Consider the following 21,602-nt stretch of genomic DNA (forward strand, 5'->3'; position numbering starts at 1 on the left):
TATCTTATCCCAGGAGCTATGGAGCCTGTGGGGCTTGAAAGGGCAATAAAATCCCAAAAGGAAATAAATACAAACACACAATGATAAATTGAGAACTGCTGATGTAACTACAGTATATATACAAGGATTAGTAGTTGCACAAAGGAAGGAGTAATCCGCCTGTCTCAAGCAGCTTTCCCTTCTCAAATACACTAACAACGATAACAACAGTGGCAGTGGCAATGCCTAACATTTGGTAAATGCCTACCCTTGTACAGGTTCCACCGAATATCTATTGAAGACCAAAACTTCCTTTGGTTTTAAAGTGATGACTTCTTCTGAATTTGCTGGACAGAATTTTATCACCTTGTGAAGAGTGAGTCATATATCAATAATATTTCAGGAATCAGCACAGGTTGACAAGTGGTATTTTGAATGTCTGTTTCTCCTTCAATCTGCATTCATCTTCTAAAATGAAACAAAAAAAATAAAATAAAAATAAAATGAAACAAAGTTACAACCTCATTTTAAAAAGTGCCTTTGGGGGACCTGGGTAGCTCAGTTTGTTAGGCGTCTGACTCTTAATTTTGGCTCAGGGTCGTGAGATCAAGCCCCGTGGCAGGCTCTGAGCTAGGTGTGGAGTCTGCTTGGGGTTCTCCCTCTCCCTCCTCGCCTCCCACCCCCTGCCTCATGCTCTCGCTTCCTCAATTGCTCTAAGAAGAGAAAGAAGAAAGAAAAAGAGAAAGAAAGAAAGAAAGAAAGAAAGAAAGAAAGAAAGAAAGAAAGAAAGAAAAAGAATTGCCCTTATGCAGGGTAATACGTGTAAAAAGGGATGTATAATACATATTTTTGCATAAATTGCATGTTCGGCAAACTTTTCTCTAGAAGGACACACAATAGAACATGGTCAGCTCCCCGGAAGGACAGGCTATGCATGTATTCGTAAGTTGGAGGAGAGTTTTTCAATAACTTTTCTGTGCATCTGATCAGTGTGAACTTTAGATCATGTATGTTTATGTCGCTCTTATAATCAAAAACTAATTGAAAGTGAAATAATCATCTCATGTAAATATGTAACCATCACATGGTAGTAGAAGAATGATCCCAGCAGAAAACCCTCCACTAGCATAATTCTTGTGGGTGCTGTTTTCAGGTCCAAAGGGCTCACGCCATCGACCAAGAGCAGCGAGGAACACTGCCTTGTGGGGGGCGGGGAGGGCAGTGAGAGAAAAGGTAGGCGATGCCAGGAGGGCAGGGTTGGGGGGTCTCCACGTGGTGACCTGCCTGTCAGCTGTCCGGCCTGCACTGACTGCAGCCCACGGCAGGTGAGTCTCGGGTCTTAGCTTGAGTCAGTCCAGGCGGCCTGACCATCACCTCCCTCCCCCCCCTTTCCTCTGGAGCAGTGCTCACAATCTGGACTCGGGCCAGGGCTAGCTCACTTGAGCTTTGGGACTGGAAACGGGGTCAGGGGTGGAAAATAAAAACATCGTGGGCTGACCAGGCCACCGTGAAGCAACTGGCGGCAAGTCAGTTGCTCACAGCAGGAAGTCAGCAGCAGTTAAAGCCGAGGCCCCGGCCCCACTGGGGACGCGGGGATCCACGCAAGGGCCAGCAGCAAGGAGAAGCAATGGCATGAACCCCTCCTAAGGGTTCCTTAATCACCCCGACAGCTCTGGCACTGGTACCAGCCCAACCCTTGCTTTGCAGACGCAGGCTTACAGGGATGCGGTGATTCACCGGGTCATGCGGTGGTAGGTGCTCCAGGTAGGGCTTAAATCCTAGTAGTTCAGGGATCCCTGGCTGGCTCAGCAGTTGAGTGTCTGCCTTTGGCCCAGGTTGTGACCCCGGGGTCCTGGGATCGAGCCCCACATGGGGCTCCCCACATGGAGCCTGCTGTGTCTCTACCTGTGTCTCTGCATCTCCCATGAATAAATAAATAAAACCTTTAAAAAAATAATCAGGGGATCCCTGGGTGGTGCAGCGGTTTAGCGCTTGCCTTTGGCCCAGGGCGCGATCCTGGAGACCCGGGATCGAATCCCACATCGGGATCCCGGTGTATGGAGCCTGCTTCTCCCTCTGCCTGTGTCTCTGCCTCTCTCTCTCTCTCTCTCTCTCTCTGACTATCATAAATAAATAAATTAATTAAAAAAAAAATCAATCCTAGCAGTTCAGCTATGAGCCAGGAACTAAGCTAATGTTAGAGATAAAACACTACATTAACTACCTACTTACCACCAATGAACATGTGATCACAAACTGTGGTGTGAAGAGAAGAAATGCCACCCGAAACTAAAAGACGTGATCTACGCCTCAGAGTAACATAAGGCTCTTCTGGTGCGGATGACGTGAGCACAGATCTAAATACTGAGTGACTTAAAAGGCTGGAGGGTGAGGAGTCACCAGGAGCGTTCCAGGTAATGCAAACAGCATGTGCAAAGGTCCTGTGGCAAGAGGGAAGAGCGCCGACCTTGAGGACAGCCAACCTAACAAGTGCTGACCAGTCTTGGGGACAGCACGAGGCGGTGACGGCAGATCCTGGAGGTTTGTGGAGATTGATTGAAACCTGGCCATTGCCTTCTCACCTGGGGCTTGAGGTTGAGAAGAGCCCTGGCACAAAGAACCCAGGCTTTCCGTGAGAGGTGACCGCGATGGTGTGGGTCGGTGTCAGGCACCCTGCTTGCCCGGGCTCCCATCCAGGAGCTCCATCCGCCCTCGCTCGGGCCCAGTCCTCCCTTCGGCTCCATCCTGGCTCTGAGGCTCTGACAGCAGCAGCCGGTTTGCAAAGAGATCCGGGGTGCAGTGACCCCAGGCGGGAGGAGGGTGACTCGGCAGCGTGGACAGGCGACAGCTGAAGCGCACCCGGCGAAGAGCAGGAGCGCCCTGTGCCGGACGCCACGGGCTTCCCCAGGCCGAGCTTTCCAGAGCAGCTCCAGGAAGAGGGGGGCCGGGGGCCGGGGCACCAGCCAGCGTCTGCTTGACGAGGAGGGGTCGGCTGTGTCCCCGCTGGGCCCTTTCCAAGACGGGCCCAGGAGGGCGACAGAGCCGCCGCCGCCACCGTCCCCCTGGTGGCCTCGGGCTGTGCCTGGCCTTCAGGGCACGTTTCCCATCTTCAGGAGCAGGTGCTGCCCCTTGGCACCCAGAGGGCCACGCTTATGCAGGCACGTCCCACAGGTTCCCGGTGCAGCCCCCCACCCCGGGGACGAGAGGGGTGACGCTCCAGCTTGGGGGCCGCGGGGAAAAGCGGGCTGTCCGAGGGGCCGTCCCACACCCCCTGGGAGCCGGAGCTCAGGGCTGTCGACGGCAGAGCTCTTCCTCACCTGCGGGGACCCCAGACCCCAAAACGGAGGCGAGAGCAGTGGGTCCTGGGATCCCAGAAGGACGGGCTCCCGAGGCAATGAGGACCGATGGTGACGGTGACCTCAGAGTACCTGCAAAGACGCCCCTGGGGGCTGGCACAAAGCAGGGGGACACAGGCCCGAAGCCAGCCCGTTGCCTGGAGAGGTGGGAGCCGACCCCAGCGGGCGGCCATGGGGTCCTTACCCCCTCCTCCGAGGCTCCTCCTCGGGCTTCCCACCTCGGGGAGGCACGTTATGATTTGGGGTTCCCTCCTCGACCTCGGGAGCTGTCATCGCCGTTTCTGCCTGGGCCCCAGCTCCCCGAGCTAACCAGGAGCCAGTGAGGCCCGTGTCACTCGTCGTAGAACGAGCCCGGGGACAGCGCTTATGTCCAACCCCACCTGCGGGTATGAAATCCAAGACTGGGGGGGTTAAGGAGGACGCCCACCGCCGAGTGGGAGGCCCAGAGCAGAGGCCCAGAGCAGAGGCCCAGAGCAGAGGCCGGCTCTAGCCCGAGGGGCCGCCAACTCTGCTGCTGGGCCACCCGCGGCCCCTGCTTGTTCATTGAAATGAAGCCGTAAGTCTGTTTGCTGCTGGGACTATTGCGTGTCGCTGTCCTCGTGCTGCAGAGGCGGAGCTGAGTAGCTGGGACAGAGACCCGAAGGCCCAGAAAGCCTAAAATGTTTACTTTCTGACCCTTCAAAGTTTGCTGCTCTCGATCCCTGTGCTAAACAACCTACCTTCCGATCAAATCAAAGCCTCCCAGAGGCCACAGGCCGCCTCGTTCCTCCCGGGTGGCCCCTCCGCCTCCAACCTGGGAGATTCCATTATGGATGGTTATACTTCAGCAGACCTTAAAATGCTTGCTCAATGAGACCGATTTAATCTCTATTTAAGCAATCTTAAACCTCCTTCTAAAAATGTAAAAGTTCAGGCAAAAGTCCCATTTGCGGCAGCCTTCATCAGGTGAGACAAATCCCGGAGGTCCAGACAGATGGCTCTAACGGCACAACAAGGACACCCCTAAATTAAAGTGCACGCTACACCTGCAGCAATCTCTTCGTAAGATGTGTTATTCCGTGAGTAGCTCTGCAAAAGGCTGCCCGGTTTGGGGAAAAAAAAAAAAAAAGACAATATATCTCTCAGCATTTTAGAAACTGCAAAGTACACATAAGCAAAACCTCAAGGAGACAAGAATAAATAAAACCTAGACTAAGGCGCGGGTGTCTTGCAGGCAGCCCGGGAAAAAAGATGCCAAGGCTGAGGGATGAAGCGAGCGCTCCTTGCCGGCCCTGGGCAGGGGACGTGGCCAGGCCGACCTGGAAAGGGTCGCCTGCGTTGGGGTGGTGCCTCTGAACCAGCTGGGACCACAGCCCTACTCAGAGTTTCCCATGGGGTTTGCTGGGTTTGGGGTCACCTGGGCAGCCGGGGTGGGAGGAAGAGCATCAAGCTGGCGTGGGCGACCTGGGGTCCCCGCAAGCCTACCCCCTGGCCACTTTCTGACCCAGAACCTGACCCCGAGCACATCGGTCATGGGTGCATGTTGGGTTCAGCGAGATGAGCGGGGCTCTGCAGCCGGAGAGCTCCCCATTTAAGTCCCCACCCTGCCTCTGCTTCCGGCACCTTCTATGAGTGGCTTCCTACTAGGCTAAAAATTCTTTGAAAAAGAGTCCTGCATCCTCGTGTTCCTGGCACCTAGAGAACGACTCATGCTCAACCCCGAATGGATGAGTCGCTTTGAGCCTCAGAGCTCCCGTGGACACGAAATGAGGTGGTGAATGTCAAGGCTAAGCCCTTCGCCAGCGTCAACAGGAGCACGGAGATGACGGTGGGAGTGACGACAGTGATGTGAGTCAGCCTTCCTCCTGCCTCCGTGGCCTCGACTCCAAAATGGAATAATACTACTTGTTTGATGGGATCACAAGTTTAGGAAGGATCGAGGGAGGAAGGATGCAGGAGCAGAGTCTCCCTCTCACAGCAGCTACACGACAATCACCCGTGGCCAGTTGTTTTCTCAGCACGGGAACTGGAAAATAGTAGGTGCTTAATAAACGCAAGCGAGGTTGATCATTTCTGCAATCGAGAGCCGCATAATCTCGAAAAATAGCTTCCAATTTCCACTGTACTGCACATTCCAGTAATGCTGTGAGGAAGCTTTATAAGCAGAAAGCAAGCGGCTTGCAAATTACCGATTTAATGCCAATGCACACATTTATTAGCATTCTCCCGTCCCTGCCAGTTTCTGGGGTTTTTCCCCACCTACGGAGTCAGCATCCTAGATCCGTGTGCCTTCCAGATATTGGTTCATATCTCTCCTGAAGTTGAAAATAATTTTTTTTTTTAATTTTTGGTTTTTATCCAACATTCTTCTTTCTCTGATATTATTTGAATTATTTCACCTTTGTCACCACCATCTCCAAAGGGGGTTAACTTCCTAACTCAGCGCGCTGACCTGCCAGGCCATAAGTGAAGGGGTTTCCCTCACTCGCACCTACTGAGCAGCTCGAGGCAGTTAAGACACGGCCGCCCATCGCCCTCACCTGCCCCCCTCCAACTGGTCGTCAGGTCCCATCACGTTTTTAGCTGAACCAGTTTTAGGAGCAAACGGATTCCAAGAATCCGTCTGGAACAAGATACCGCTCACTCAGAGCCTTCGTAAATTTTGCCAAAAAGTGTAACAGTTAAGGTCCTGCCACTGACAATAAAAGGTAGACATTTTAAGGACTGAGACTGGGGTGCCTGGGTGGCTCAGTCGATTAAGGGTCTGCCTTCGGTTCAGGTCATGATCTCCCCGTCCTGGGATGATCCAGCCCCGCCTCGGGCTCCCTGCTCAGGGGAGAGCCCGCTTCTCCCTCTCCCTCTGCATCGCCCCCCCCGCCATTCTCTCTCTCTCTGTCTCATAAATAAATAAAATCTTAAACAAAAAATAAAGGAATAAGACTGTACCAGACCTGCAGAAAATGACGGGCATGCTCTGGCGTGGATCAGCTCAGGGTCCAGGAGACCGAGGCCGAGCTTCCCGCCTCATTGCTGGTAGATCAATCGATTGATTGGTAGATGTCAATCAGTCCGACCAGACCAAAGCTCTGAGTTTCTGTATTTTCTAGGTGACACGAAACAGCGTGCGATTCCAGTTGCAATCTCTACAGCTCCACTGTTCCCCAACACCACCCCCCACCACCATCCTCCACCCCACCACCACTCCTGAAGGTACTTCCAAATGCAATGGGTGAGAATAGCCGTTCTGCTGGGAGAACCTGGAGACCACTGTGGTTGACAAGCAGGCCCCGGCTGTATTAGTGTGCACTAGCGACAAGCCGCTAGGAGCTCATCACTCACCATCCATCCTGCCCTCAGTCGCAACCCACCAAGGTGTCATTACTCTGTACGAATCTTCCAGAAATGTTGAGATAATGGAATAGAGTTGACAGGCGCCTGGAGTGCTCAGCCTGCAGCCAGGCCATGGCACCTGGAGGCTGGATATTCATTTCCTCTAGGGAACTTGTTTGTCTGTTTTAACCCAGCGTGTAGTTTAAATTAGTGGTTTTGAAAATCCATCCGCCTTGCATTTTGTTTTGCAACCTAACCGCACTAGCGACCTCGGTGTCGCATCCTTTTACTTGGTTTTTCAGGATCATCACAAGATATTATCATAAGCGGGAGGGAGTCAAGAAACTGAACCTACTCTATAACGTGAGTTTGCACGCCCCCGCGCCCCAAAAATCTTTAAATTGTATGACTTAGCTCTTGTTATGTAATGGACCACCCCCAAATTTGGTGGATTCGAAGAGCAAATATTTATTATTCCTCAAATATTTATCACCGGTTGAGTGGTTCTGGTCGTGGGGGCTGGCTCCACCGGACTTGATGGTCCAAGACAGCTTGACTCACGTCTGGGATCTCAGCTGGGAGGCCGAGGGTTGCGGGACAGCATGGGGTCTACCAGAAGGAAACAAAGCCAGACTTGGTTAAAAGCGCTGAAGCAGATTCCATTCAGTAACTCCGGCGGCGGGGAAAAGAGCAGAGCTTTCAGCTTAGGTTTGCACAGGGGTGACGGGGCATGTAAGAGGGAAAATGAGGGAGTCGGGAGGGGGAGCAAGTAGGGCCTAACCCAGAGCCAGGGGCGTGAAAGATCACCACAGGTGGGTAGGAGGGGTGGTCGGCGTAAACGTGATACACCCGGGTGTCTGCTGACCTAACGGAGACAGAGGTCCCCTCCTTCCTGGGGACTTCATGAGAGAGGAATGACTTTCAGGTCCTTGAGAAAGCTGCGCTCCAGTGGATGAGGTGCCTGCCCATCCGCAAGGGAGGGTGACTCACAGTCCCAGCTGTCTTAAATGAATGCTCTGAGAGAGGGCAGTCAGGGACCCATCCCCAGGTGTTGGCTGGAGCAAAGGGTCCCTTCTCTTGGCGGCCTTGAGCTTTTCCAGACAGGAACTCCAGGGGACAGGGCGCCGCTGGAAGCCGTGCTGCTGCTTGGTCTCCGCCCCTGGTACCGGGGGTGGGACTGGGTGGGTTGTGTGGAGAGTTTCTGCAGCGGTCAGGTGACTCGGCACCTAGCACCCCATCCTCCAACGGGCTCAGCTGGCTTGCTCACGTGGCGTCAGAGGTCCCCAGGTGAGCGCAAAGGCACAGTTTAAGCTTCTGCTTGCTTCGTGTCTGCTGACGTCACTGGGCCAAAGTAAGCCACGTGGCCAAACCCAGATTCAAGGGGTGAAGAAATAGGTTCCTTCTCTAATGGGACGAGAAGCAAAGTCACAAGGCAGAGGGGCATCCATGCCGGGTGTGGGGGGGAGTCTTTGCAAACTATCTACTGAAGATTTTAGTGTATCACCAGCCTGGTTCTCCCCCGAAGTTCCTACTCTTTTTTTTTTTTTAATTTCTTTTTTTTTATTTATTTATGATAGTCACACAGAGAGAGAGAGAGAGGCAGAGACACAGGCAGAGGGAGAAGCAGGCTCCATGCACCGGGAGCCCGACGTGGGATTCGATCCCGGGTCTCCAGGATCGCGCCCTGGGCCAAAGGCAGACGCCAAACCGCTGCGCCACCCAGGGATCCCAGTTCCTACTCTTTAAGCAGGAGCAATAAAACACGTAATCATACGGTTACCCCAGCTTAAAGCTGGGTGCATTCTGGTCGCTGAAATAGTCCGGGGAGGGAGAGTGAGTCTCTCTGCAATCATAATGCTTATAGATAGCCCAACTCTTCCTAATTCTAAGACGGTATCTGAGGAGAGGGATGCGGCACAGAAGAGGCGCAGGGTGGCTGCTGTGGTTGGTCTGCTTGGCTCTTGAACAGGGTGCCTCAGCGCGGCTGGAGGGGGGTCTCATTCCAGCCCACGCCCTGCTTGCCAAGCCATGACCTGGCTGGAGCCGCATCAGAGGAGGCACCTCTTTCCAATCCATCTTCCCAGGGCTACCCTTAGTCTTCCCTCTGCCTGCGAAGACACCTTCTTCTACTGTGCATGAGGTTGCCACATACGCTAACGAGGCCCAGGGTGTTCTCTATCTCCTCTAGTCCCTTGGGTGGCATCCTGCCCCCTTGGCTCTTATGGAAGCCCTCGCCGGAGAGCCCATGTGGTCATGACAAGGCCTCCCACAGCTTGCTGGGATGCAACGGCATGTGCCAGGCCGACCAGTCCCCCTCACCTCCTACATCACTGGAAACCTCACGGAGGCCTGGCTGTGATCCCCAATTAAACCTGCCCGGGCAGCTGCTCAAGGAAGTAATTCTGGGTAGTATTCTTGGACAAGCCATCTTGACCCGCTACAGGGCCAGTCCCTCATATATCTCTGGGTCCCGTCTACACCCTAGCAGAGCCACAGATGTGAGTACACGCCCCTAAGTCGATGCAGCTGCTCCTCCGACTATTCAGGGCAGGGCCCTACAGGTAGGTTCTTCCCAGGATCCCTTAAAAGCAAGATTCCTTGCCTTGGCCCCTTCTCTCCCTTTATCCTACACCTGAGGCTGGAGCTCTCAGCAAGGCACAATCAGGGACACACGTTTCTCTCATCTTCCATCTTCTTCCTACAACCCCTGGGCCTGGAAACAGGCAAGGCTTCCCTCTATCCTATCATCATTGCCCTGTGTTCCATCTGAGTCTCAGTGGCAGGCAGGGCAATTCCCTCTACCCTGTAAACAGGCAGCTCTGCTAAGTGCCTTTTATGTGCTAAAAGAAGAGACAAATTTCCAGATGTGGAAGATTCTTTCTTTTTCTTTTTTTTTTTTTTTTAAAGATTTCATTTATTTATTTGTGAGACACACAGAGAGAGGCAGAAACACAAGCGGAGGGAGAAGCAGGCTCCATGCAGGGAGCCCGATGTGGGACTCGACCCCTAAACCGGGATCACGCCCGGAGCTGAAAGCAGACGCTCAACCACTGAACCACCCAGGAGGCCCTGGAAGATTATTTCTTAAGCCCGCAGTATGGCTCGTAGGACTGCTTGCTGTCTTATCGCATACTTGTACTTTGCGTGGTGGGAGCTGACTGTAATCTTCCTCCAGTTTAATCTCTACTACCTTCCTCCTGGGAGACAGACAGGGGCTGGAGGAGCACTTCCCTAAGCGAGGTCCAGCGCCATCTGGGTCGCCTACAAACTTGTAAAAATGCAAATTTGCAAGTGCCACCCCAGACCTACTGAGTAAGAATCTTTGGGGATGGGGCCCAGGCATCTGTGTTTTAACAATTCTTTGGGGAGATTTTGATGCACACTAAAGTTGGAGAAACACTAGGGCTTGTACTATACTCAAAAATGCAAATGAGAAAAAATGCATTAATCATGCAAATCAGGAGAGGCTGGCCACTCTTGTGGCGGCGGCGAGCCACCACTGCTCATAGTTATTCCGCAACTTCCCGGCCTCTTCCACTTAATGGAAGGAGCTTCTCCCCGGAAATCCAGGTCCCCCGAACCCTGGGCCCTCCAGTTGCCACTCTGCGCGTCTTGGGCAAGTGGCATGACCTTTCCAAATCCTGTTTTCACACCTAGAAAACCAGCATTTGGAGGAGATGTGAGAGCTCTCCAAACGTGACTGTTCCTTTTCAGGGCTGATGACAAACATATGAGGCTGAAGTTGTTGACTGACTTCCCTTCTGGTCGGTACCTCTTGACAATTCAGGAGAGCCTGAGAGGTTGGTGCCACAAGAGTGGAGTCAGGACGGCCGCCCCCGCCGTTGGCCATGGAACAGTTGGCCAGAGCGTTGAGCCTGACCAAGGGCTATAACATTCAGGAGTCAAGTCCAACCACCAAATGTCAGCGTTTTCAATCCAGTGACTCTGATACAAGACCCCCCCAAAAAAGCTTTATTCTGTATCCGCCTGCTTACCCTTCTTGGTCTTTCACAGTTGGAGTTGGGGAAATAACCGTCTTGAATTCCATGCCAGTAAGGGGTGCTCATCTCCGCTCCCGAGCTCGAAAGTCTTTAAAACTTTACACATTGCCGACCTATGGTTTACCCAAGCCACGCCACGCTCTGTGCTGCCAAAAGATCCTCAGAGACCTGAGAATGAAATAGGTGCTAGATGACAGAAGAGTGCCCCTCCCCCCTCCGCCCCAAGACCTCCCGTCCCAGTCTCTGGAACCTATGATTTTGTTACCTTCCATGCAAAAGAGACTCTGCAGGTCTGACTGAATCAAGGATTTTGAGATGGGAGATTATCCGGGTGGACCCAATGTAGTCACCAGGGTTCTTCTTGGTGAAGGAGGGAGAAAGAGTCAGAGAGGAGAGGAGAGGATGGAAGCAGAGTCAGTACAACGTCGGGCCCGGAGGAGGAACACGGGAAGCCTCTGGAAGCTGTAAGCGGCACGGAAATCAATTGTCCCCTAGAACTTCCAGAAGAACATCTTGATTTTAAGCCTTCTGGCCTCCAGAACTACAAGATAATACATTTGTGTTGGTTGAAGCCATCGTTTGGAGCAACGATAGGAAACTAATATAGTTGCCTCAACTCATTCTTGGTTGAGGGCCGACTGTGTCCCCAGTGTCTCCCGTGCTCGCTTCACACACATTATTCCTTTTCATTCTTAACAAGATGTCATAGCTGCCCAAGTCAACCACTAATCGTGTAGTCGGACCCAGAATCTGAGCCCAAGACCATTTATATATCACTCGTTTGCTAAAATAAATGCTTTTTGGGGGTGGCAAGCTTATGTTTTTTTTTAAAAAATTACTTTAAAGATAATTTTGTGAATAACTGAAAGTGAGCTCATCATAACATCTGCCATAGCACACGGAGAACGGAACACCTCTTAGACTTTCCATGTCCTTCACCCACGGTAATAGAGAACAAAATGAAATGCAAATTTGTCCAGGAAGGGCTACTTCTCTCTGGCTGATGTAATTAAGTGGATAATTTCCTTATTATCAGTGGAACCGGGGATTTGTTCATTTTCATTGAGATTATACATGGAGCCTCATTTCAGTTTGGTGCCTTAAAGAATCTCAAAAAAAAAAAAAAAAAAAAGAATCTCGTGCTCTTCTCATGGAAAATTCTGGATCATTTGCGATGCAGATCACTACAGTGCTGCTTGTTAGCGACTATCCCTTCAAGAGCTGTACCGATAATTGATTTCACATGGCACAGGCAATAAACAAAGGATCTTTCTCTCCCTTCTGGGTAATGGTTTCCTTCAGGATAAAAGCTGATACAGGAAAAGGAGGTCAGACATAATCCAGGGGATTTCAGTTTTCAGAGAGCAGATTATGCTCCCATGGTTATTCATTTGCCCTCCTACCCTTCTGTTTCTGTCCTACAGAATCCCGGGTGGGAGAGGGACAGGGGTTGGGGGTCGTCAGGCCTTACCCAGTGCTTACCCAGAGCGTGTGTAAAGAAAAGCCCCAGGCCGAGCGGTGCAGCTGTCTCAGACCAGGGTGCTGCTTTTAAGCAAACCTAGTGGGCTTTTACCTGGATCCTGGTAGGTCTTTCAAAGGGGCGGGGGCGGGGGATGTGTCCCACCCCACCCACCAGAAGTTAGTTCTGCATCCAGCTGCTGCAATTCCATTTGGGATGACTAGAGAGCAGCAGAGAATCGGATGTCCCACAGATGCTAGGAGGTGAAGGACCACCCAGCGAGCAGGGAGTCACAGGCCAAGGTGGCAAGGTCAAGAAAGGTGACAGTGACAAACACGCCGAATATGACACAATAAAAACACAAGAATGAGTCAAGGACTGTTGCTGAAATATTTCTTGGAGGAAATTTTAGAGTCCAGAGGAAAAGCCTCTGAGTTAAGCAAAGGAGGTTAGACGCAGAGAGAGAAGATGAGAATCATCAGCTGGAAGGAGGCCAGGCCTGAAATAACAAGAGAAAAGTTAGAGAAGGAGACAAACTGTAAGAGACCCCTAACTCTGGGAAACAAACAAAGGGTTGCGGAGGGGGAGGTGGGCGGGGACGGGGTGACTGGGTGATGGGCACGGAGGACGCACTTGATGGGATGAGCACTGGGTGTTATACTATATGTTGGCAAATTGAATTTAAACAAAAAAAAAGTAAAACAAAACAAAACAAAACAAAACAAAGACAGAGCAATCTAATTCTGATCCCTGGTGCTCGGCAGCGAGTGCTAGGGGAGGGACTTGGGGAAACCTAGCTGTAAGAGCATGTCCACTTCCTCACCTGGCCTCTGTCTCTGAGTTTATCCACCAGTTTTGCCCCTGACAGTCAGCTCTGTGCCCACTGCCAACTGGTCTACTGCACCACAGGAAGGCTAAAGACGAGTGCGGCCCCTCAGCAGGTGTGAAGTGGAGGTTCCACATTGGACGGAGGCTGTTCTGCGCCCAGAGGTACCAACATGGGGGCTGTCTTTGGGATTAGAGGACAGACACCCAGGGAAGCTGTAGCTCTGCCATTTGAGAGGCACCCTCCGGGAAGGTGGCCCAGGGCCTACAGGACACACTCGCAAGGCTGGGGCGAAGACTCACAAAGTGCATCCCTTGCATAGCTGCGTTGCTGCAGTGTAGGGTAACGGGTTCTGAAGCTGTCTGTCCCAGGGCTGTGAGCACCGGCCTTCTCCATCTCCTTAAAAGGAAGGTGATCGTTCTTGTGCCAAAAGCTCTAGCAAACCCCATCTCCTGCTTTCTTTCCCACCCCCCCTCAACAGCCTAAGAATATTGTGGCAAGCAAGGGAACGTTATCTTACACGCTGCGTAATAACACAGGGAGAGAACTCAGGAAGCCGTCACCGCTAAATATTCCTGCCAGGAAGTCTCCTTACAAATGGCAAGAAGTTATTTCAGTGACAAGATCAAGGCTGTTCAGGGAGAGAGCCCTCTGAAGAGCAGCAGGCTGTGCGTGCGGCTCCACTCCAGCTCACCTCCCTCCCCCATCCAATGACATCACGCCGAGGCTGGAACTGGGAACAGGGCCCCAGGGTCCCCGTCAGTACCAGCCACGCCAGAGGGGAGGGGTGCAGGAAGGGAGATCTACACCAAATGTTTATCTAACATTTTTGTTTAGCTTTTCTGGGACATTTCGGATCTATACACAGAACCTCAGAGCTCCTAACCAATGAAGTTAATGCTGGGAGAAAAAAAGCATTGGTCTCAGGGGCAAAGTAACCAAACCAACAACATTTATTTATTTATTTATTTATTTATTTATTTATTCATTCATTCATTTATTTTAGTTTTTCCAACCAAGAGTTTGAATGTCTGTTTTGGTATGAAATTATCAGAACATACGGCACCTACCAAATTCCCCTCATTTTACATAAATCTGAAAGTAGCTGTAGCCACAAGTGGAATCCCAAGCTGTTATATCCACGAGTTCTAGTAGTGTATTTGCAGACATGGGAAAACACCTAGCTGAATATTACTAAATGCAAAGAGAAAAATCACAAAGCAGTTTGCATCGTATGGACCCCGTGTAGGAAAACACAAAAAGATTTAGAAGGATCTGAACTCGTCTATTCATTAGGCGGGTGGGACTGCTCTTCTTGTTTTCTTCCTTCCACTTGTGGACTTCTAATTTTAATAAAATGACTGCGTATCCTTTTGTAAAGTTAAAAAAAATAATAATCATTTTTTAAATAGTCACACTATCAGGGAAAGGGCCGCTGTTACAGAATTTTCCAGTCGTGACATAGTCCAACATTGCTTCACAGACCAAGTCTCAACCATTAGCAGACACTTAGATATAAAGAATTATTTCTGGAATAACAGGAATGCTTCTTGTTCTAAGCCAGAAGCTCAAGGATCCCTGAGAAGCCTTTGAGAGAGAGCGTATGTTTCGAAAGAAGTCAGACAGGAAGCATGCGCTCTGAGAAATATCTTCTGGAACCCACAGAAGGACACCTGAAGGACACCAGCCCAGCTTGTGTCCTGTCACTCTCTGGAGCCAACAGGGACTGGGTTCCCAGGACATGCCCTCGGAGAGCGTCTTCATTTTCAGTCTGTTCCTGATTCACGGTGGCAGTTCACTCTGTTGTTCTTACGAGAATTTTCCAAGACCAGGGCACTGGAAGCGCAGACAAAAGTGGTAATGCAATAGGTGGGGAGGCAGCAAAAGGGCCTAAGGTGGACCGAGCACCTCTCCGTGCTAGGTTAGGCCCTGGATGGGGCTCCTTTCCATATACACATTATTGAGGTCCATCCTTTTATGATCCTTTTATGGATTGTGTGGAGCCAACTGGCTTTTGCTTCCCCTTTCTATACTCCAAGAACGCTAGAGATGGAATTTGAAAATTGTTGTGTTAAAAAAAGCATACCTCGGAAACCGCTGAATGGACAATCCTAGAAGTATCTCAGAGAGGGTATGAGTACCTGCCTTGCAGGGATGTTGAGAATATTAACTACGTAAAATAAAGCATTTAGCATAGTGCCTGGCATAGAAGCCATATTATCGTAGATGTTAGCTGCTGTTAAACTTTGTTTAAAAGACAACTTAGGTGTTACAAACGCATTCTACTGAACACCTCATGAAGCGGTCAGTCTCATTTCCTAAGGGTTCAGAGAACTGCAAAATGGGGTGGGAAGCAGGACACTTTTATAGGATAAAGAATAAGAAACAAGAAAGAGAAAAATAGAAAATGAAGGAACAAGGAACTAAGGATAGAGCCCCGAGCTGGCTTGGCATTCAGGGATTGGCTGACCGGATGTATACGCTGAGTTTCTGGTCAAACAGAGTATGGACAAGGGCACAGAAATTATCTGAGTTTTGGTTTGTTGATGCAGTACCCCGGGGCAGGCATGTCTCCATCCTGAGCCTAGAAATTTATTTCAATGCTCTAATAGTGTCTATAACTCAATTTTTTTCTTTTTGTTTTTTGAACACAAAATACATTTTCTTAGATTCTAAATCGTGCTTATTTTGAAGAGTTAAAATCTTAGTTTCATGGACTCTTGTCCTACGGAGACGGAAAGAAAATTCTCAGTCATCAAAGAGATGATGACTGAGCATCTCATTTGTGCTTAATTTGATTGCCCAGGCATAGATCCCTTTCTGTTTCAAACCATCACCCTACCTGATTTCATCCAGGGCTCAGAAGTTTGGAGAGTCCCTGCAATGCTACCTGGCTCTGCGAATCTTAAAGTGGGTCTTTGTGGGCTCAGAACGCACGAGATTCAATCCTACTGCTTTATTCCTTTCAATTGCCATTAGTGTCTTTCTTCCTTTTGAGATCCTGTAGTTGTAACCTGCTTCGATTGTGGATAGGTTAGCTCAGGACAGTTTGCTCCAGAAAAAGACCATTGTCGACGGTCTACTTTCTCCTACCTGCTGAATGATAGAGGAATGAAACTTCTAGCGACAACCAGGGAAGTCTATAAACAAGAAGGCTGGGCAATTACCGGCAGTGGCATCCCATTCCAAAGATGACTCCAAATGACAGCTTGGGCAAGTGATGGATATGGTTTTGTTGTTGTTGTTTGCGGAGGTCTCTTGGGAGAAACAACCCTCCCCATTCTCAATTCTTGTGGTTCAGCGACCCATGACTCGGGCCTGTCCAGAGTTCTCCACTCCCCTGGTCACAGTAATCGTTACCCAAGCAGGATAAATCAGAGCACACTGGGCTTTTTCTGGAACTAGTTACAAAAGAAGCGCTCCTTTCTTTTTTCATTAGGATCACTAACTGTGAGAATTATGTAAGCCTAGAACTGCAGGTGGCTCTCCTGGCCTTTACAAGGAGAGATGGGGGAGACCTATCCCAGAATGAAGCTAACACAGAACTGAGAAATGGTAAGACAGTCCCCTCAGAGAAACTTATGAGCCCCCAGGTCTGGCCCTACAGAAACAACCTCTGGCCCAATCTTCACAGTTATATGAGTCCGTCAAAGTAAGTCTGAGTTTCTGTTGCTTGACAACTGAAAGACACCTAATTACTACCAAGTTTATTGAGTAATATTTATTGAAAGCCATCTCTGTGCCAGGCATTGTGTCGGGCTCTATCTTGAGAAACCTCCATTCCGCTCAGAGGCAAATGAAACAGAAAGTTTTCAACAGTAATGAGTCAGCTTCCAAGAGTTCATGGAACACAGAAATACAGCTTAACCTAATCCCCGGATATTCAGTGAATCTTGAAATATCAAGGACGTACTTTTCCATGACACACTATCATATTATTTGGCTTAACCGAAAAAAGAAAATCGTATCTGAAGCATTGCTACTGCCACTGCAGAGCCTCTACATCAGTGCAGCTAGTGTGGTACCTTTTAGAATTCTCAGCTGAACCTGCTCCGTCGCCTTGATGTGGAGTTGTCTGGGAAACCATCTGTATTAGCTTCCTAGGGCTGCCATAACAAAGCAGCACAAACTGGGTGACTTGAGACAATGGAAATTTCATCTCTCACAGTTCTGAAGGCTAGAAGTCTGAAATGAAGGTGTCTGCAAGGCCACGTTCCCTCTGAAGGCTCTAGGGAAGTATCCTTCCTTGCCTCTTCCTAGCTTCTGGTGGCTCCCAGGAATCCTTGGTGTTCCTTGGCCTGCAGCTGCATCTTCACGTGGCCTTCTTTCCCCTCTGTATGCTTCTGGGTCTCACATGGCCTTCTTATAGGCATACCCAGCATTGGATTTAGAGTCCATCTTAAATTGGTATATCCTCATCTTAACTAATTATATCCTCAAAGACACTATTTCCAAATAAGGTCACATTCTGAGCTTCTAGAGAGTCAAGGACTTTAAGGCGGAACTATACAACCCAGGCTACCATCCTACAAAAGCTCTCTGTCGAACCATTCTTTCCGATATAATGGCACAAGGAAAATCCCTTCTGGTGAGATTATTTGTTTACATGTCACAGAAATTAAAGGTAAAGCTTCTAATAGAAATGCCTTGGGTGGTGCAGCGGTTTGGCGCCTGCCTTTGGCCCAGGGCGCGATCCTAGAGACCCAGGATTGAATCCCACATCGGGCTCCCGGTGCATGGAGCCTGCTTCTCCCTCTGCCTATGTCTCTGCGCCTCTCTCTCTCTCTCTGTGTAACTATCATAAATAAATAAAAATAAAAAAAAAAAAAGAAATGCTGTGCTCTTAGAGTGAACAAAGAACTCCCACAAACTGGGCCAGCAGAACCTAAGAAATATAAACTCTATTAGATATGTACTTATATTTGGTCAAAACTAGTTTCTGCTCAATGAATAAATAGTTCAGTTTGCAGATTGTGGAGAGAAAGGATAACCGGAGAGCGATTTTCATTCAACATAATTACTCATCATGGAATACGCACTGGAACCCCAATGAGATACCACTGTACGCCAAACAGAATGGCTAAAACCAAAAAAGAATGACAACACCAAGTGCTGACAAGGATGTGGAGCAACTAGAACCCTCAGTTGCTGCTGGGGGAAGTGTGTAATGCATAGCTACCTTGGGAAACTGCTGAGCAGTATGTACAGAGTCATACACATGCCAACCCTATGACCCAGCATGTCTACCCTAGACGTATACCGCAGAGGAATGAATGTGTACATCACAAAAAGACTTCTCCAAGACTTTTCATAGCAGCTTTATTCATTGTAGCTAGAACTAGAAATGACTCCAAAGTTTATCAACAGGAGAATGGTACATATATTGTGATATTTTAGTATAATGGAATATTAAATACTAGTAAGGAAAAAAAAGCTAAAGACACAAAAAAGATATGAATGAAGCTCAAAAACATTTATGAGTAAATTAAAAAAGCCAGACATGAGAGAGTATACATACTGTATTTTTCCATTTATATAAAATTCAAGAACAGGCAAAATTAATCCATAGTGATACGAAATAGAAATATTACCTGGGAAGTGGCATAAAAGAGCTTTCTGGAGCGGTGAAAATGGCCTATATCTTAACTTTGGTAGTAGATATGTGGGTATATACCACATAAAAATTTCTATCGAACAAAAAAATTTCTATCGACCTACTTAAGGCTTGTGTATATTTATATGGGTAAGTAATACTTCACAAATAATAACACCAATGGTGAAGGATATGATTCTTGCCCTCTTGGGGCTTCCTGGTGGGCAGGGGAGATGAACAATAGCAAATTAGAGATTCAAGCGTGTTATTAAAATTAGTATAAGTGCTATGATAGAAAAGATGGTGTACTTTGAAAAAGAGTAACAGAATACAATTTGGATTGGGGAATTATTTTCCAAATAACTCCACATGCCGCTATGTCTTCCTCAGGGCTCTCTTGCGATCTCAGATAGTATCAGTGATTTGCCAGTATACCAGGTAGTTGTTGAAATCCAACTGACCCCTGACTCTTTATTGGGCCCCAGGAACCCTGGATCGAAACACATGATCACTCCCAACAGTCAGTCAGCATTTCATTCTAGAAAGTTTAAGAAACTCGCAAATAAAGATATACCAATCGTCACTGGGACCTCTCCTTTCCTTGAGCCAAGATGAGACAAGAGGGAAAGGTCACTTGCCTGAGGGTTGCTATGTGGACTTCTGGAGAGAACTGGATGAAATGATGTGCATTCTTCTCTTATTAAACATGCTCATCTTTGCTCAACAAAAGGATTAATTTTCATGGAATTATTCATGGAACAAGCTTTTAAGATATAACTACTTAACAAGAATTTATAGTGGAGGTGATGAAGTGGTCACTGACTTACCTAATAGGAAGTTATTGATTATTAATTACATTAAGTGCTTAAAGAAATGAAAAGCATTACAGAATTGAAATTTTTAAAAAATAGTTCCTCTGAGGACCTGGCTGGCTCAGTCCTACTCTTTTTTTTTTTTTTAATTTTTATTTATTTATGATAGTCACACAGAGAGAGAGAGAGAGAGAGAGGCAGAGACACAGGCAGAGGGAGAAGCAGGCTCCATGCACCGGGAGCCCGACGTGGGATTCGATCCAAGGTCTCCAGGATCATGCCCTGGGCCAAAGGCAGGCACCAAACCGCTGCGCCACCCAGGGATCCCTCAGTCCTACTCTTGATTTCAGCTCCAATCATAATCTCAGGGTGGTGGTATCAGCCTGGGTAGGGCTCCCACTCAGCAGGGAGTCTGCTTCTCTCCCTTTCTTTCTCTCAGATAAATAAATAAAAAAAAATACCTCCTCATAAAAGGTATATGAAACTAAAATGCTAAAACTTGAGAAGGTCATATCCTTGTAAAGGGTTTGGTTAAAAGAAAAGGAAACTTAAAATATCAGATAAAAAGTCCCAGCAGATGGGAGAAGTTTTGGAAAATCCTGTAGGCAGGACAGATGAAGTCTGTCTAGGAGAAAGGACCCAATCCAAAAATGCTAGTCTGATTACTAATGTCTGCGGTGGAAGCAGTGTTGAACCTCAAACAAAGGCCTATTATCTGCTAATTCAGCATCTCTGTAATCTCAGCTGTTCCAAGACACCCCTCCGCCTCTTGGATTTGGTGAGTAAATCCTGTGAATTAACCAATTCAATATAACATATCTTCACTACTTGCTTTAGAAATGGGTGGTGGCTTGTTTTAATTTTGTGGAATCTGTAATTTGGTGGAATTTTTGCAAAGATTGAAAAGATTGGGTAATTGGAATGCACATGTATGTACATATATGTCTGATTATATTTATTGAGTTAAAAATGTTCATTAGCTACATCTAAGTGGACACCCTAAAGGGAAGCTACTGAATCTGTCACAGGGACTTTTGGGGCCAAGAAAGATGCATTCTGGGTGCTGTCTTGCCTATAAGATACTGTTTTTTTTCTCCTACAGGTATGAGGGCTTGTCCTTAACCATAGAGGTAGGTAAGAAAGAGGATCCTTGCCTCTGCAACCAATACTCCTGGCTAGTATTATGCAAGGTCAGAACACTGATGAGGATGTGTATCACATAATGATCAACATCAAAGGCCGCAGAGACCTGCCCACAAGGGACCCCCTGGAAGCAGTGTATCTTGCTGGAATGTCAGTTAGTTGGTTGGTAGGTTTTGTTACATTTCAAAAGGAAGCCATAAATTTTTGAATACCTCTTCTCTCTCACCTGATACTTCTGTACTCCCTAGCATACCATCTACATAATTAGAATGAAATGTCCAATTAATAAGATTGGTTGCGCCTACATTCTTTTCTATTGCGTGTACAATCACTGTATTGTTGTCTTGGGAATAGATACATACGGCAGAACTAAACAACTGCACAACTAACGTCTTTCAGACTTCCCTTGAGCTCACCAGCTCTCACATCTCGAGAATATACTTTTATTTTAATGAACTTCCCTGCTTGCAGTGTTCCTCCACAGTGTCTGGTCTGTCCTCAAATTCTCTCTTGCAACGAGACCAGGAACCCCCAGTGACATCCCTAGGATCTAGGGTGCGGTGGAGGTCTCAGGGCCCAGGGTCTCCCCAATTCACCTGGGAAAAAAAAGATGCTGTATAACTCAAGACTGTTCAAGAAAGATTTCCCTAAGATGCATTTTGAGCTGCATCTTGAAGGAAGGGTGAAAAAAATGGTAGACAAAGAGAAAGCAAGGCAGGTGGAGAGAATGAAGAAACAATGAGACCAAGAAAAGAGTGAAGGAATCTACTGGGGGTGGGTAAGAGGAGCTGCATCAGGAACTTATTATGGGATGCTGTTTTCCTTTACCCCCAACTGGGAAACATGAGGAATGTGTCTTAAGAGCAGGCATTTGGGCCAGATGGCCTTGTAAAAAATAACCCATTCTATGCTTTGGAATGTTCTAAAGTGGAAACCCATACCCAAGAATGGATTATGAAAAACAGTATTTTGCTATTTTTAGAGGCTAACGCCCTCTTTCTCTGAGTAATAAGCCTAATGCTCAGACTTATGAGTCAAGAACCACAGGCAAATGAAAACTGTATCAGATTAATATTTCCAAAATATTGTTCCTATTGCATTCGAAGTTCAGCTCGGGATGACCT

General features: G+C 48.3%; 1 long non-coding RNA gene across 1 annotated transcript; it reads right to left on the reverse strand.

The window, feature by feature from the left end:
• Positions 1-12,212: 12,212 nt before the first annotated feature.
• On the reverse strand, positions 12,213-13,625 carry LOC118352793 (uncharacterized). Its single transcript, XR_007407172.1, has 3 exons — positions 13,451-13,625; positions 13,233-13,329; positions 12,213-12,603 (listed from the first exon to the last, which is right to left on the reverse strand). It is a non-coding gene; the product is annotated as an uncharacterized LOC118352793 (long non-coding RNA).
• Between the last annotated feature and the right edge of the window lie 7,977 nt (positions 13,626-21,602).

Source organism: Canis lupus, chromosome 29 (genome assembly GCF_003254725.2).
Source record: "Canis lupus dingo isolate Sandy chromosome 29, ASM325472v2, whole genome shotgun sequence".
Classification (NCBI taxonomy): Eukaryota; Metazoa; Chordata; class Mammalia; order Carnivora; family Canidae; genus Canis; species Canis lupus.